The following is a 13,177-nucleotide window of genomic DNA, read 5'->3' on the forward strand; positions in this document are numbered from 1 at the left end:
GCTCAAGCTAATTTCTCACACAAAAATTTACACACATTGTTATGTGACACTAGTGCAATCCCTATAATGTGACAGCACACTTCCCCTTTCTGCTCCAGGTTTCCCATGTCCATCCAACCAGTTCCTGTCCCTTCCTGCCTTCTCATGCTTCCTCCGGAGAGGAGTTGCCCATTTGGTCTCGTGCATCTGCTTAAACTAAGAAGCACACTCTTCATGAGTATTATTTTATGTTTTATAGTCCAGTCTAATCTTTGTCTGAAGAGTGGGCTTCGAGAATGGTTTTAGTTCTGGGTTAACACAGCATCCGGGAGCCATGGCTTTGAGGGTTCCTCTGGTCTCAGTCAGACCATTAAGTCTGGTCTTTTTACGTGAGTTTGAGTTCTGCTCCACACTTTTCTCCTGTTACATCAGGGACTCTCTGTTGTATTTTTATTTTCATATTTTAAATGTACATGAGGCTATTATTTTTACTTAGTTCCTGTCTCAGTCATCTAGTGCTGCTGTAACAGAAATACCACAAGTGGATGGCTTTTAACAAGAGAAATTTATTCTCTCACAGTCCAGTAGGCTACAAGCCCAAATTCAGAGCATCAGCTCCAGGAGAAGGCTTTCTCTCTCTGTCAGCTCTGGAGGAAAGTCCTTGTTATGCATCAGTCTTCTCTTGGTCTGGGAACATCTCAGTGCGGGAACCTCAGGTCCAAATGACGCGCTCTGCTCCCGGAACTGCTTTCTTGAGGGTGTGAGGTTCCCATGTCTCTGCTTGCTTCTATCTTTTATATCTCAAAAGAGATTTCATTAAGACACTATCTAATCTTGTAAACCTCATCAGCATAACCTCATTACAGTGATAGAATTTACAACACATAAGGAGATCACATATAACCTCATCATAGTAATAGAGTTTACAACACATAAGGAAATCACATCAGATTACACAATCATACAATACTGGGAATCATGACCTAGCCAAGTTGTTACACATGTTTTTTGGGGGACACAATTCAATCCATGACAGTTCTTTTCTCTTCATTTCAAACTGTCCTCTTATCCTCACAGTTTATCAGTCAAGACTTACCCCAGGAAGTGCTGCCACTTAAGGGCAAAAGATAAATAGCTTTGCTTTGCACTGATGCTGACAAGGAACTGCCTAAACAAAGGTGTTATAGCTCCTACAGTGTACGTCCCCAATCCAACTACCTTAATGTTTACATTTTATTATTACTCTTATTTCAGACATCCTCTGCTTAAAGCCTTCCAGTGGTTTCCCCCTCCCTCAGAATGCAATGCAAAGTCAGTACCATGGAGTCCAAGGTCTCAGGCTCAGGCCCCTGGCTGCCCCTAACCTCATGGCCAACACTCATCCCCTTGTTCACAACCTCCAGCCATGTGGCCTCTTGTTTCTTCCTAAGGCCTCAGGGCCTTTCCTGTTTCCTCTACCTAAATTGTGCCTACTCCTGATGTCTGCGGCTCCCTGCCTCACTTCACTCAGGCCTCTGCTCATGTGTTTCTGGTCAGCAAGGCCTTCCCTGGCCCCTACCTACAGTAGCATCTTCCGATCATTCTCTTTCCCCGTACCCTGTTTTGTCTCCATAGCACTGTCGATCACCTGACCAAATAGTGATGTATCTGTTTGCTTATTGTCTGCCTCCCACACAGAGAACCTAGCATGTCAGCTCCTTTAGAACAAGAGCTTATCTAACTCACTGTTGTATCCCCAGCATTAGGATGGTGCCTGGCAAAGAGCAAGTGCTGAACAAATACTTGTTGAGTAAATGAGTTGTCTACAGAACAATCTCTATTTGGCTTATCATTATGTCCATGTCATTAAAAGTTTTACTCCTTTATTATAGTTTTACAGTTTATGAACATAGATATAAAGAAAGATAGGTACATAGATAGATAGATACATACATAGATAAAATCTCTGTATCTATCTGTCTATCTATCTACCTATGTTTATAAACCATAAGACCATAGATAGAGAGATATGTTATCTCTCTATATAGCTATGCTGGAAGAATGAACAAATCCGTATTGGAGGAAGTACAGCCAGAATGCTCCTTAGAAGTAAGGATGGCGAGACTTTGACCTGCTGACTTTGGACATGTCATCAGAAAAGACCAATTGCTAGAAAAGGACATTCCATTTGGTAAAGTGGAGGTCAGCGAAAATGAGGGAAATCCTCCATGAGATGGATTGACACAATGGCTGCAACGATGGACCCAAACATACCAACGATCGTAAGGCTGGCGCAGGACCAGGTAATGTTTCGATCTATTTTCCATAAGTTGCCATGAGTTGGAGTCAACTCAATGGCAACTAACAACGTCTATCTCTGTCTATATTTATAAACTGAAAAGCCACATCTAAATATAGATACAAAGAGGGATAGTTAGTATGTTGTTGTTGTTAGTTGCCATTGAGTCAATTCCGACTCATGGCAACCCCCTGTGTTGGAGTAGAGCTGCTCCACAGGGTTTTGTTTGGTTTGGTTCGGTTTCTTGTAACCTTAATGGAAGCAGATTGTCAGGACTTTTCTTCCGTGGTACCGCTAGATGAGTTCAAACTGCCAAACTTTAGGTTAGTAGTTGAGCACAAACCATTTGTGCCACCTAGGGACCTGCATAAATATGTATATGTATATCTACCTCTCTATATCTATCTATGTATCTATCTATGTATGGAGAGAGAGAGACAGAAAGAGGCACGGTATGTGGGTTTCTGTGATTCCAGAAAATTAGAAAATTTCTGCAGAAGAAATGCAAAAATTCTGGCAAGGCAGAACTGACTGAAAGTCAATAAAATATATGGAACAAAGGTGTGGGATTATGGCCAGATGGCAAAAAGCTAGACAAGCTGCAAAAACCCAAAAAGCATCCCTTTTATTTTTAAGAGTACAGACCTCCACGCCTTGCAACAGCTTGCCAAATTCAGTAAATTAACTTAACCTCAAAAATCCTACCTATAGTATGCCATCTATAGAGTTTCTCATTTCCCATCATTTCAACTTTCTTCTTGTAGGGCTGGGATGGAATAAGATAGGACTCATTCTCCAGACCTTTGACGATTCCTCTGTTCCCACACAAGCAGGATTCCTGCTTGAAGCCCACTCTTTTGGGAAACCTTATGGCAGCTATCACAAGTCATCATGCCCTGGGGGAGATGTGCTTCCTTGCAGCAGATCCAAGGGGAAATGGGAGGGAGAACTAATGTTTGCCAAGTCTCTGGTATAGGCAAATGCTTGGCAAAAGTTCTCTTGTTAATAATACTAGCTACCTGGTGAGGCTGACAGTATTATACATTTTGTCCATGTGAGGAAATTAGGACACAGAAAAGTTAAAAACCAGTTGTTGTCAAGTCAATTCCAACTTATAGTGACCCCATATGTAACAGAGTAGAACTGTGCTCCATAGGGTTTTCAGTGGCTGATTTTTCAGAAGTAAATTGCCAGACCATTCTTCTGCCTCTTGGTGGACTCAAACCTCCAACCTTTTGGTTAGCAGCCAAGCTCACTGACTGTTTGCAACACACAGGGACTCCACAGGAAAGTTAGACATTGCTTTTTAGGTAAATTAGAGACCAAAGAGATACATCTTTGGAATACAACATAGTAGAACTCAATGCAAATAAAACATTGAGGATGGCAGGAGCAGGGACTTGGGAAGCCAGGGATGGCCACAGAGACTGGACTAAGTGCAGCTCAGAGACATAAGGAGTCAGCTAGGAGCTGGGATGTGGGAGCCTGATGCCTAGGAAGGCGTTCGGAGAGGAACCTCTGCTAGAGTCTGTCAAGCAGACCGAGGGGTGTGGGGTGGGAGAGAAGGTAAAGCCCTCTGCAGTGTTGATGAATATGGCACGTTTAAATGGGTTCAGTTAAATAGTCCAGAGACTTCAGAAATCAAATGAACTTAGTGAGCGCTGTGGCCTTGTTTGGGCATTTGAGGGGGATGAGATATAGCGTCCTATAGGCCTTTGAGGACCATGATCGGGGCTCCATTGTGAGTGGATGAAACTCCAAGAAGTGTCTTATAATGGATTCCAACTCGGGTTTCACCTCTGTCCAAAGCTCAGCCTTTTTTCCACTGTGGTCTGATGTTTCTAGCTGAATATATAAAAAGGGGCATTAAAGCTGCCAATTCTCTTTGAAAATGTGTCATGCTTGACATAGAACTTCGATAATTGGGCAGCCACATCCAGAAATAGCCTTAGGTGAAGCTGGAAACACACTCTGCTAACTAACTTAAACAGTGATTCCTCATATTGTAGCAATAAAATAGTGCAAGAAAGCCCTATTTTAAAATGCAAAAGATATTTTCCTTACACTGAGGTTGATGAGGATTTTTTGTTTTGTTTAGAACCACAGACAACAACAAAAAACCTAAACCAGTTGCCAGTGATTTGATTCTGTCTCATGGTAAACCCCGTATGTGCAGAGTAGAATAGCTTCACAGGGTATTCAAGGTTGTGACCTTTCAGAAGCAGATTGAAAGGTCTTTCTTCTCAGGTGCCTCTGGGTGGATTTGAACCACCAGCCTTTCCCAGTATACATCTTGTTGGACTGATATTACAACTAAGCAGTTGTGGGGCCATATTTTATCTTTGTATTTAAATAATAAAGAAATGCTAATCTGTCTCTCTGCCCACAACTCCCAGCAAGCAAAGCAATATGAGAGGGGATTTCCATATTGAGCACGGTTTCATATCAGCATCTTTTTCTTCTTCTCTGGAAATCACGAAAATAGCAACAATCAGAATTAAAATTTAAAAGTTCTTCCACCTGGAAATTGTATTTACAATTCTCTTTTTAAAAACCCTTGGATCAGAATAAGAAACCTGATTGCAGAATTTCTAAAGAAGGCAAATAAAAAATATCACATTCATATCCCATGGGGAACCCTATGGGACACATTTCAAAGTAAATTCCTGGAGTAAATACTCATATTGATATAAAAGAAAGAATAAAGCAAATGAAATACGCATCTGACTAAAGGAGTTTCTATTTAAAAAAAAAAAAAGAACAGAAAATTGAATAGAAAAACAGAAGGAAGGAATTTGAAAAGATAAAAGGAGACATGAATGAGACATGAATTTTTTTTTTTTATAAAAAGTAGAATACACAACTAATTATAAAATCTGGTTCCTCAAAAAAAAATTAAAGTAACTTGCTAACTTATTTAAAATAAAATAAGAACACAGAGAGAAAATACCATTACTCAAAACAGAAAATTATGAAAGGGAAACCATAGAAACAGGGGAAATTGAATAAACCAAGAGCGAATAATTTACTCAACTCTATGCAAATTAAAAGTGAGAATGAGATGGGTCATTCTCTAAAGAAAATATAATTTGCAGAAACTGAACCCAGAAGATATAGAAAAACCTAAACAGATTAATTCCCACAGAAGAATTAGAATGAGAAAATTGACAAATACCACCCCCGTATGCCATCCACCTTCCCGCTCAGAAAATCACCGAGATAATTTCTCAGGGAAACCTAACCAACCTTAGCAGATAATTCCCATGGCACACACGAGGCAGGCAGCCTCAGAGCCCAACCCTTCTAAGAGACACCTGCTCTGGCTTATCCTCCTACACCAAGCAGAATAAGCTGCACTTTCTTCTGAAATTGTCCTTGACAAGACAACTACAATATAGGTCATAGATGGCTCAACTCGCCTCTACGTAGAGACAACGTGCCAATGAAGAAAATCGACCTCTTTCTCCATCCTGGAGAACCAAACCCTTGTCTAAAGAAAATGCCTAGTCATCCCCAAGCTCTGAGCACCTGCGTGGAGGTCAATCCTGAATATTCATGATGAATTTGCATTTCCTTGTCTGCTGTCTGTAAAAGCCCACCTCCCCAAGCTGCCTGTGAGCAGTCTTGGAGGCAACAGCCCCGATTGCTCCTTTCATTGAACAACGAAATAAAGGTGTCTGTCTGATCTGCCACCTTGACATCTTGTTTATTGGCTGTAACAAGTCATGCTCAGCAAAACCTGGAGTCTTCACCCAGCAACACACAGATTGATTTGTCCAGCTGAAAAGCTGGTAGTTTTTTGCATTTTTTTTTACTAGTTTGCAAATGTGTGTCTGGATATAGTGACCTTACGGACCAAAGAATCTCAGCCTTCTCCCCTCGGGACTCCCACCCCAGCTCATATAAAGTTAGAGAAGCATCTTCTTGTTCTTTTAGCTTAAATCTTGAAAATTCATGTCAGTTACTAATATCACTGTTAACAAGACTGAATCATGCTTCCTAAAAATTTATGTTGAAGTCCTAATTCCTGGTACCTCTTGTCTTAGGCTGGGTTCTCTAGAGAAGCAAAACCAGTAAAACATATAAATATATATATAGAGAGATTTATATCAAGAAAATGGCTCACGTGGTTGTAGAGGTTGGAACATCCCAAGTCTGTGGTTCAGGATAGAGGCTTCTGCTGATTCACGAAGCCAAGATTGGTAGGTCAGAGAGCAGGGCTTTTGCTCACAGGCTGTAAAGATCAATGAATCCCAAGATGGGCAGTCAAGATCGCAGGTAAGCTGCTAGCTCAAGTTCTGAGAACTGGAGGTCTGACTAACAGGAGCCAGCTGCTGGATCCAGAGCAAGAAAAAGCCCACAAGCCTTGCCAGAATGTCCACTTATATTCGATGCAGGCCACAAACCCAAGGACACTCCCTTTCAACTGATTGTCTACTCACAGCAGTCCCGATTATGGAGGTGATCACATTATATCAAATCTCATCATGGAAGTGGTCACAACATCATACAACTGCCAAACTACATCATAACTGCCAAACCACTGAGAATCATGGCCCAGCCAAGTTGACACACAATCTTAACCATCATACCTCTGAATGTGGCTTTGTTTGGAAATTGGGTCTTTGAAGACATTATCATTTAACCTGAGTGGGCTGGGTCCTAATCCAGTCTGAGCAGTGTTCTATAAAAGAGGAGAAGAGGCACAGGGAGACAGACAGAGGGAAGACGGCCACGTGACTGCAGAGTAAAGCTGCAGCTGCAAAACCAAGGAATGCCTGGGGCTACCAAAAACTGAGAGAGACAAGAAAAAGTCTTCCCCTAGAGCCTTCTGAGGGAGCATGGTCTTGCCAGCATCCTAAATTCAGACTTTTAGCCTCCAGAACAGTGAGACAATAAATGTCTGTCCTTACAAGCCACCCAATTTGGGGTACTTTGTCAAGGCAGCTCTAGGAAACTAATAGAGTCACATCTCTTTCCTTCGACTGGCTAAATGTGTCTTACTTGCTCATGTACACAGCACTGTTCTAAGTGGTGAGGATAAAACATACAACGTCCCTGCCCTCACAGAGCTTATATTCTAGAGGGGGAGAAGTAAAAATAAAAAACACACACATAGTATACCGAATGATGATATGTGTTATGGAGAAAAATTAAGCAGATAAAGGGGACAAGCACAGGTGATGGGGCAGATGTTGCTATTTGGGGTGGTCATGGGGGAATTACAGAAGCCCTGATGATGCAGTGGTTAAACGCTCAGCTGCTAACCAAAAGATCAGCAATTTGAACCCACCAACCGCACCTCAGGAGAAAGATGTGGCAATCTGCTTCCATAAAGATTACAGCCAAGAAAACCCTGTGGGGCAGTTCTACTCTGTACTATAAGGTAGCTATGAGTCGGAATCTACTTGACGACAATGGGTTAAACGGGTTATGGAGGAATTAACTGGTGGTATTTGACCATAGCCAGAAAGGAGGTGAGGGAGTAAGCTATGTGAGTATCTCAGGAAGAACGTTCAAGTAGAGGGACAACTAGTAAAAGGTCATAAAATGGCAATGTGCCTGGCATGTTCAAGAAACAGCAAAAAAGTCACCCAGGAAGAAGCACTGTGGGTTAGGAGGAGCATTGTAGGAGATGAAATTTAGAGGTAATGGGGTTAGATCATATAGGGCATTGTAGGTGACTGTAAACACAGTGCCTTTTATTCTGAGTGATATAGGAAGACATTGGAGGGTTCTGAGCAAAGGTTCTAATCTGACACTTAAGAGGAACATTTTGCCTGACACAAGGGTGGTGGCAGAGGCAGGGAGGCCAATAAGGAGGCTATGGCCTCTACCCAAGCAAGACATGGTGGTTGTGGGGACCCAAGTGGTTGCAGTGGAAGGGGTGCCCACTGATTAGTTATGCCATAAGCCTTTCCAGCATCAAAACAATGTACAAAAATATGCTAGTGTGTAGCCTTAATGATTGATTATACTCAGCAAAGTTGTCAAAGTGAGTGAAAGACCTTGGCCAAGAACAGTCAAAGCAGGACAAATAGTGTCTTTTATCCAGAATAATATGAGTAAAGAGTAGAAAAAGTCAGCTTAATGAAGCCTTAAATCCTAGGATAAAAAAAAAAAATGTTGCCATTGAGCTGATTCTGACTCATAGTGACCCTATAGGACATTGTAGAACTGCCCCCATAGGGTTTCCACGGCTGTAATCTTTACAAAAGCAGACTGCCACATTTTTCTCCCGCAGAGCTGCTGGTGGGTTCGAACTGCTGATCTTTCAGTTAGCAGCTGAGCGCTTAACCACTGCACCACAAGGGCTCTTTAGGATAGACAAGTGGGAATTTTAAATAATGTATTAGTGTTCATAATCCAAAATTCAATCAAAATTGAACTTGGTCAGATTAGTCATTGGAATTTGTTGCCTGTGTCTGAAAAATGAAGTAAGTTCCTTTTCACCGAATTCAAGTCCATAAACTTTTGAAATGCATGATAATTTTTTCCAGAATGCAGAACTGCTTAAAGACCATCATTATTACTCAGCTGCATTATTGAGGGCCTAGTAGATAAGAAGGAAAAAATAGTTTCAGTTATTGGTACTACAAGTGTATGATTCTTCATAGGTCTGAGGGGGTGGTGCTCAAGTTACATTTCTCAGCAGAACTTTTATAAGATGCCCAGATGCTTACTGAGTCATTGGATGAGGGAAAAGGCCTGGGGCAGAAACTCAGTGGATCTGACCCCTCTTGAATGCACACCGCCGAAGTAATTCTGGACACCAGTTTTTAAAAACTTTTCTGAAGGAGGATAAGAATTATGTAGCCTTTTGATACCAAGACCTGGCTTAAGAAATTATGTTAGTTCTGTGAAAGTAGGCTTTGCTGTCTTGCCGTTACTGTATCCCTGATGCCTAGCACAGTCCCTGGCATACAGCAGGTGCTCAATAAACATTTGTTTGAGTAAATAAACAATTAGAGGAATGAATGGTCAAGCTTCTTTGACATCATTCTAGCCCTTAATGGAATAAATATTACAAGTGAAGAATAATGTGTACTGTTATTATGATGTTCCTCAGGCTCTGGGATCAGCTCACTTTGTCACTACTTGCTATAGAGCCTGCTCACATTCTCTTAGCCTCTCTATGCCTCAGTTTCCTCATGTGTAATACCAGGACAATAATACTGACCTCATGGACTTCTGAGGATTAACTAAGATGATGCATAGAAAGTAATAACACAGAGTACCATGATTATTAGATTAATATTTAGATCTCATTATTGACCAAAAAACCAAACCCACTGCCGTCGAGTCAATTCTAACTCATAGCAACCCTATAGGAGGGAGTAGAACTGCCCTCAAAGGGCTTCCAAAGCTGTAAATCTTTACAAAAGTAGACTGCCACATCTTTCTTCTGTGGAGCAGCTGGTGGGTTCAAATCGCCAACCTTTTGGTTAGCAGCCAAGTGCTTTAACCACTGTGCCACCAGTGCTCCATTGACACCACAAAGGCATTAAAATTACCAAAAGAAGTTTTATAAAGATGACATCTTTTAGATAAACTTCTGAAATCTTTTTCTTCTGTTATGAAACTTTTCAAAAATATATACAAAAGTATAGCATATAATGAACCCAATAACCAGCACACAGTTTCAACAATCATCAACTCATGGTCAACTACCCCCTTCTTCAACTCCTTGGATGATTTTGAAGCAAACCCCAGATATCATATCATTTCAGCTGTAAATACTTCAAAACATTTCTCTAAAAAGTAATAAAATAAGAACAAAAAATAACAACCAAAATTTCATATCACACCTAAAATAATTAATAACAATTCCTTAGTTAGATGAATTGTTGGTTTGCTGGAAGCCACAAGGAGAAAGAAGAGAATCAAATCTGTTCAAGGCAGGGGCTTAGGTGAAGTCTCTTCAGACCCAATACCTCAGAGCAATAGTGGCACCCACCCTTACCACTATCCACTATTACTGGGATCCCACCATGCTGAACTCTTATTGTAGGGGTAGAGGTAGGGCATGAATCTGAAGCTAGTATTTCATGCCCGCAGCAAAGTAGAGCAAGGATCCCCCATTAACTGTAATTCTCTTATTTCTCAAACCCAATATTATTTCATTTTAAACAATTCTGTAGAGTTTTCTGCTGCCAAATTGGTAAGACATTTGAATTTAATTTTATCTTTTAGCTTATCTTGAGACAGTGTTGGCAATATTGACTTTTACACAGGTTATGAAATCACACAACTAAAAATCTTGTTGAATGTGGACAGACTGGTTTGGTTTCTGAAATCTAATGTAGCACAGAAGCGCACATCTTTGGGAGAATTCAGTTCTCAGTATATCCTATGCTTTTCCCCACTGCCCTCACCTAATTTTCCTTATTTATTCCACAAAATTAGTAGCCCAGTGGAAACCCCAGTTTCATTTTCTACTGCTCAACTTATAAAACCTTTAATTAACATGCTGTCTTTTTTTTGTTTTTGTTTTGTTTTTAGCTGGAATTTGAAAAAAAAAAATTTGCCATTTCCAAAGAAGAGATTTGGTGTAAAAAATATTGAACATCAATAGCTCAAACCCAGATTGTCATCCCCATTTGAAAACAAAGGTTTATGCAAAATCTACAGTTCAGTGGACTACACTACTGTCTTAGTCAATGTTCTCTATTCTCTAGAGAAACAGAACGAGTAAGATATATACATATATAAAGTGAGAGAAAGGAAGATTTACTTGAAAGGATTGGCTCACACAATTGCTGGGGGTCGGCAAGTCCAAAATCCATAGGTCAGGTGCAGGGAAGAGTGCAGAATGAAGAGAGAGAGCAAGTTCTGCCAAAATATCGTACAGTCTTGAAGCAGAACACACCCTAAAGAAACTCCCTTTTCAACTGACTGATTGATTACATTACAATAGATTACATTATGGAATATGGTTACATTAAATTAATTATTGCATTGCTCTACATTACGTTACGTTATGGTTACATTACGTCACTTTACATTACGTTACATTACACTACATTATGGAATAGCAACTAGACTAGGTTTGGCCACACCACTGGGAACCATAGCCTAGCCAAGTTAATAGATAAAATTAATCATTATAGCCAGCAAGTAAAAGAAGGAGGATGCTCAGAAGACTGGAAAGAAAGGAGCACCAAAAAGGTGAAAGGGGAACATAAGAGATTTTTGTTCCTTCTTTGAAACCACAAATTAGCTTGTAAGCAATGGGAACTTCCCTGGGAGGAGTTAAGAGTCTGGATTCTGAAGTTTGACAGAGCCCGGAGGTATTAGAAAACCTGGTGTTATCTTCACAAACCTCTCAATACCACTCTGCCTTTAGAAACCATGTATCACAACTGTCCTCAAATAGCTGGAATTTGTTAGGGGACAACGATAGTGGGTCCACACTGCCCTGGTCCATGAGGAAATTCCTAATGGGCTCTGTGTCAAGACACCTTAATCAGGGATGAGGTTTGCCTGCATGCCCCTAACTGGGCTCAAGGCTTCACAGTCCCAGGCACACAAGTTCTCTACAACACCCAGCGCAGATGCCGGGTGGTGGGGGTGGAGGCCATGTTCTGCACTCAAGAACAATTTCCCTCTGCTCCTTTATTCACCCAGAAGGTTACCCTTACCTCTACCTGCTTGAGGACTCTTTTCCTCTTCCACATTAGTGGCACTTATCCCTGTCCTTTTAGCTCTTCCATTTCTTCTCTTCTCTTCCTACAGCCCTAGTCTTGGCTAGTCTTGGGGCATGGAAAAGTGGCCATGCAAGCAGGCCTCTGAAACTTTTTGTCTCACATTTCAGAAGGAGGAGAAGAAGGAAAGATTAATAGAAGTTACAACCTGCCGCAGCTCTTTATTGTCGACTTCTCCCTTTAGAAGTTAATTTCTAGAAGGTATGCTTCATTCTTGGTGCTGAGAACAATGGCTAACTCATGGTAGGGCAACAAATATTTGTTAAATTGTTATTGAATGAATAAATGAGTGACTGAATGAATGAGGACCTCTTAGGACCCATCACTATTCCTTACTAAAAGGGTTATTCTACCAAGAACTTGAAAGAGACTACATAAGAGAAAAAAGAAGCCTGAATATATTTCCTCTTTTCACCTAAAAAGCCTCTTTAAGAAAAAACAATCGTTGTGACTTTCTTGTGCTTTCATGTACTCTAAAAACGCTATAATGAATCATGGGCAAAAAACAGTTGACCTGATTTGAGCAGATTTCAAAGAAGATATGAAAAAGCTCTAAGGTAGAGTTGTTTGGTGTCATCAGGTCGGCCCTGACTCATAGCAACTCTGTGTATAACAGAATGAAACGCTGCCTGGTCCTGCACCACCCTCACAATCGTTGCTATGTCTGAGCCCATTGTTGCTAGTAAGGAAGAGTACCAGCTCAAAATGATCGTCCTCCACATATAAATTTTTCAAAAAATTGTGGCATATATATATGTGTGTGTTATATATATCCATAGATATATAACAAAACATTTGTGATGTCAACCTTTTTTTACATGTACAATTCAGGGACTTCAATTATATTCACCATGTTGTGCAACCATCACCACTATCCATATGTAAAATTTTCCATCACCCTTAACAGAAGCTCAGTGCCCCTTAAGCAATGACTCCCCCTTTCTTCCTCCCTCCCATCCCTGGTAACCACTAATAGGCTTTGGTCTCTATGCATTTGCCTATTCTAGATATTTCACATAAGTGGGATCACACAATATTTGTCCTTTTCACACACATACTTTCAAGGAATCATTTGGCTTGACAGAATTGAAATATTTGGCCAGACTGCAATTGAGATGTGGAAACTGAGGGTGGGAATGGAAAAGGAAGATGGATTAGTGAGTGGGGCTACTGTGAACTGGGGAAGGCTAAGGAATATCATAGGGTGGCCCCTTCG

Source organism: Trichechus manatus, unplaced genomic scaffold (genome assembly GCF_000243295.1).
Source record: "Trichechus manatus latirostris isolate Lorelei unplaced genomic scaffold, TriManLat1.0 scaffold00002, whole genome shotgun sequence".
NCBI lineage: Eukaryota > Metazoa > Chordata > Mammalia > Sirenia > Trichechidae > Trichechus > Trichechus manatus.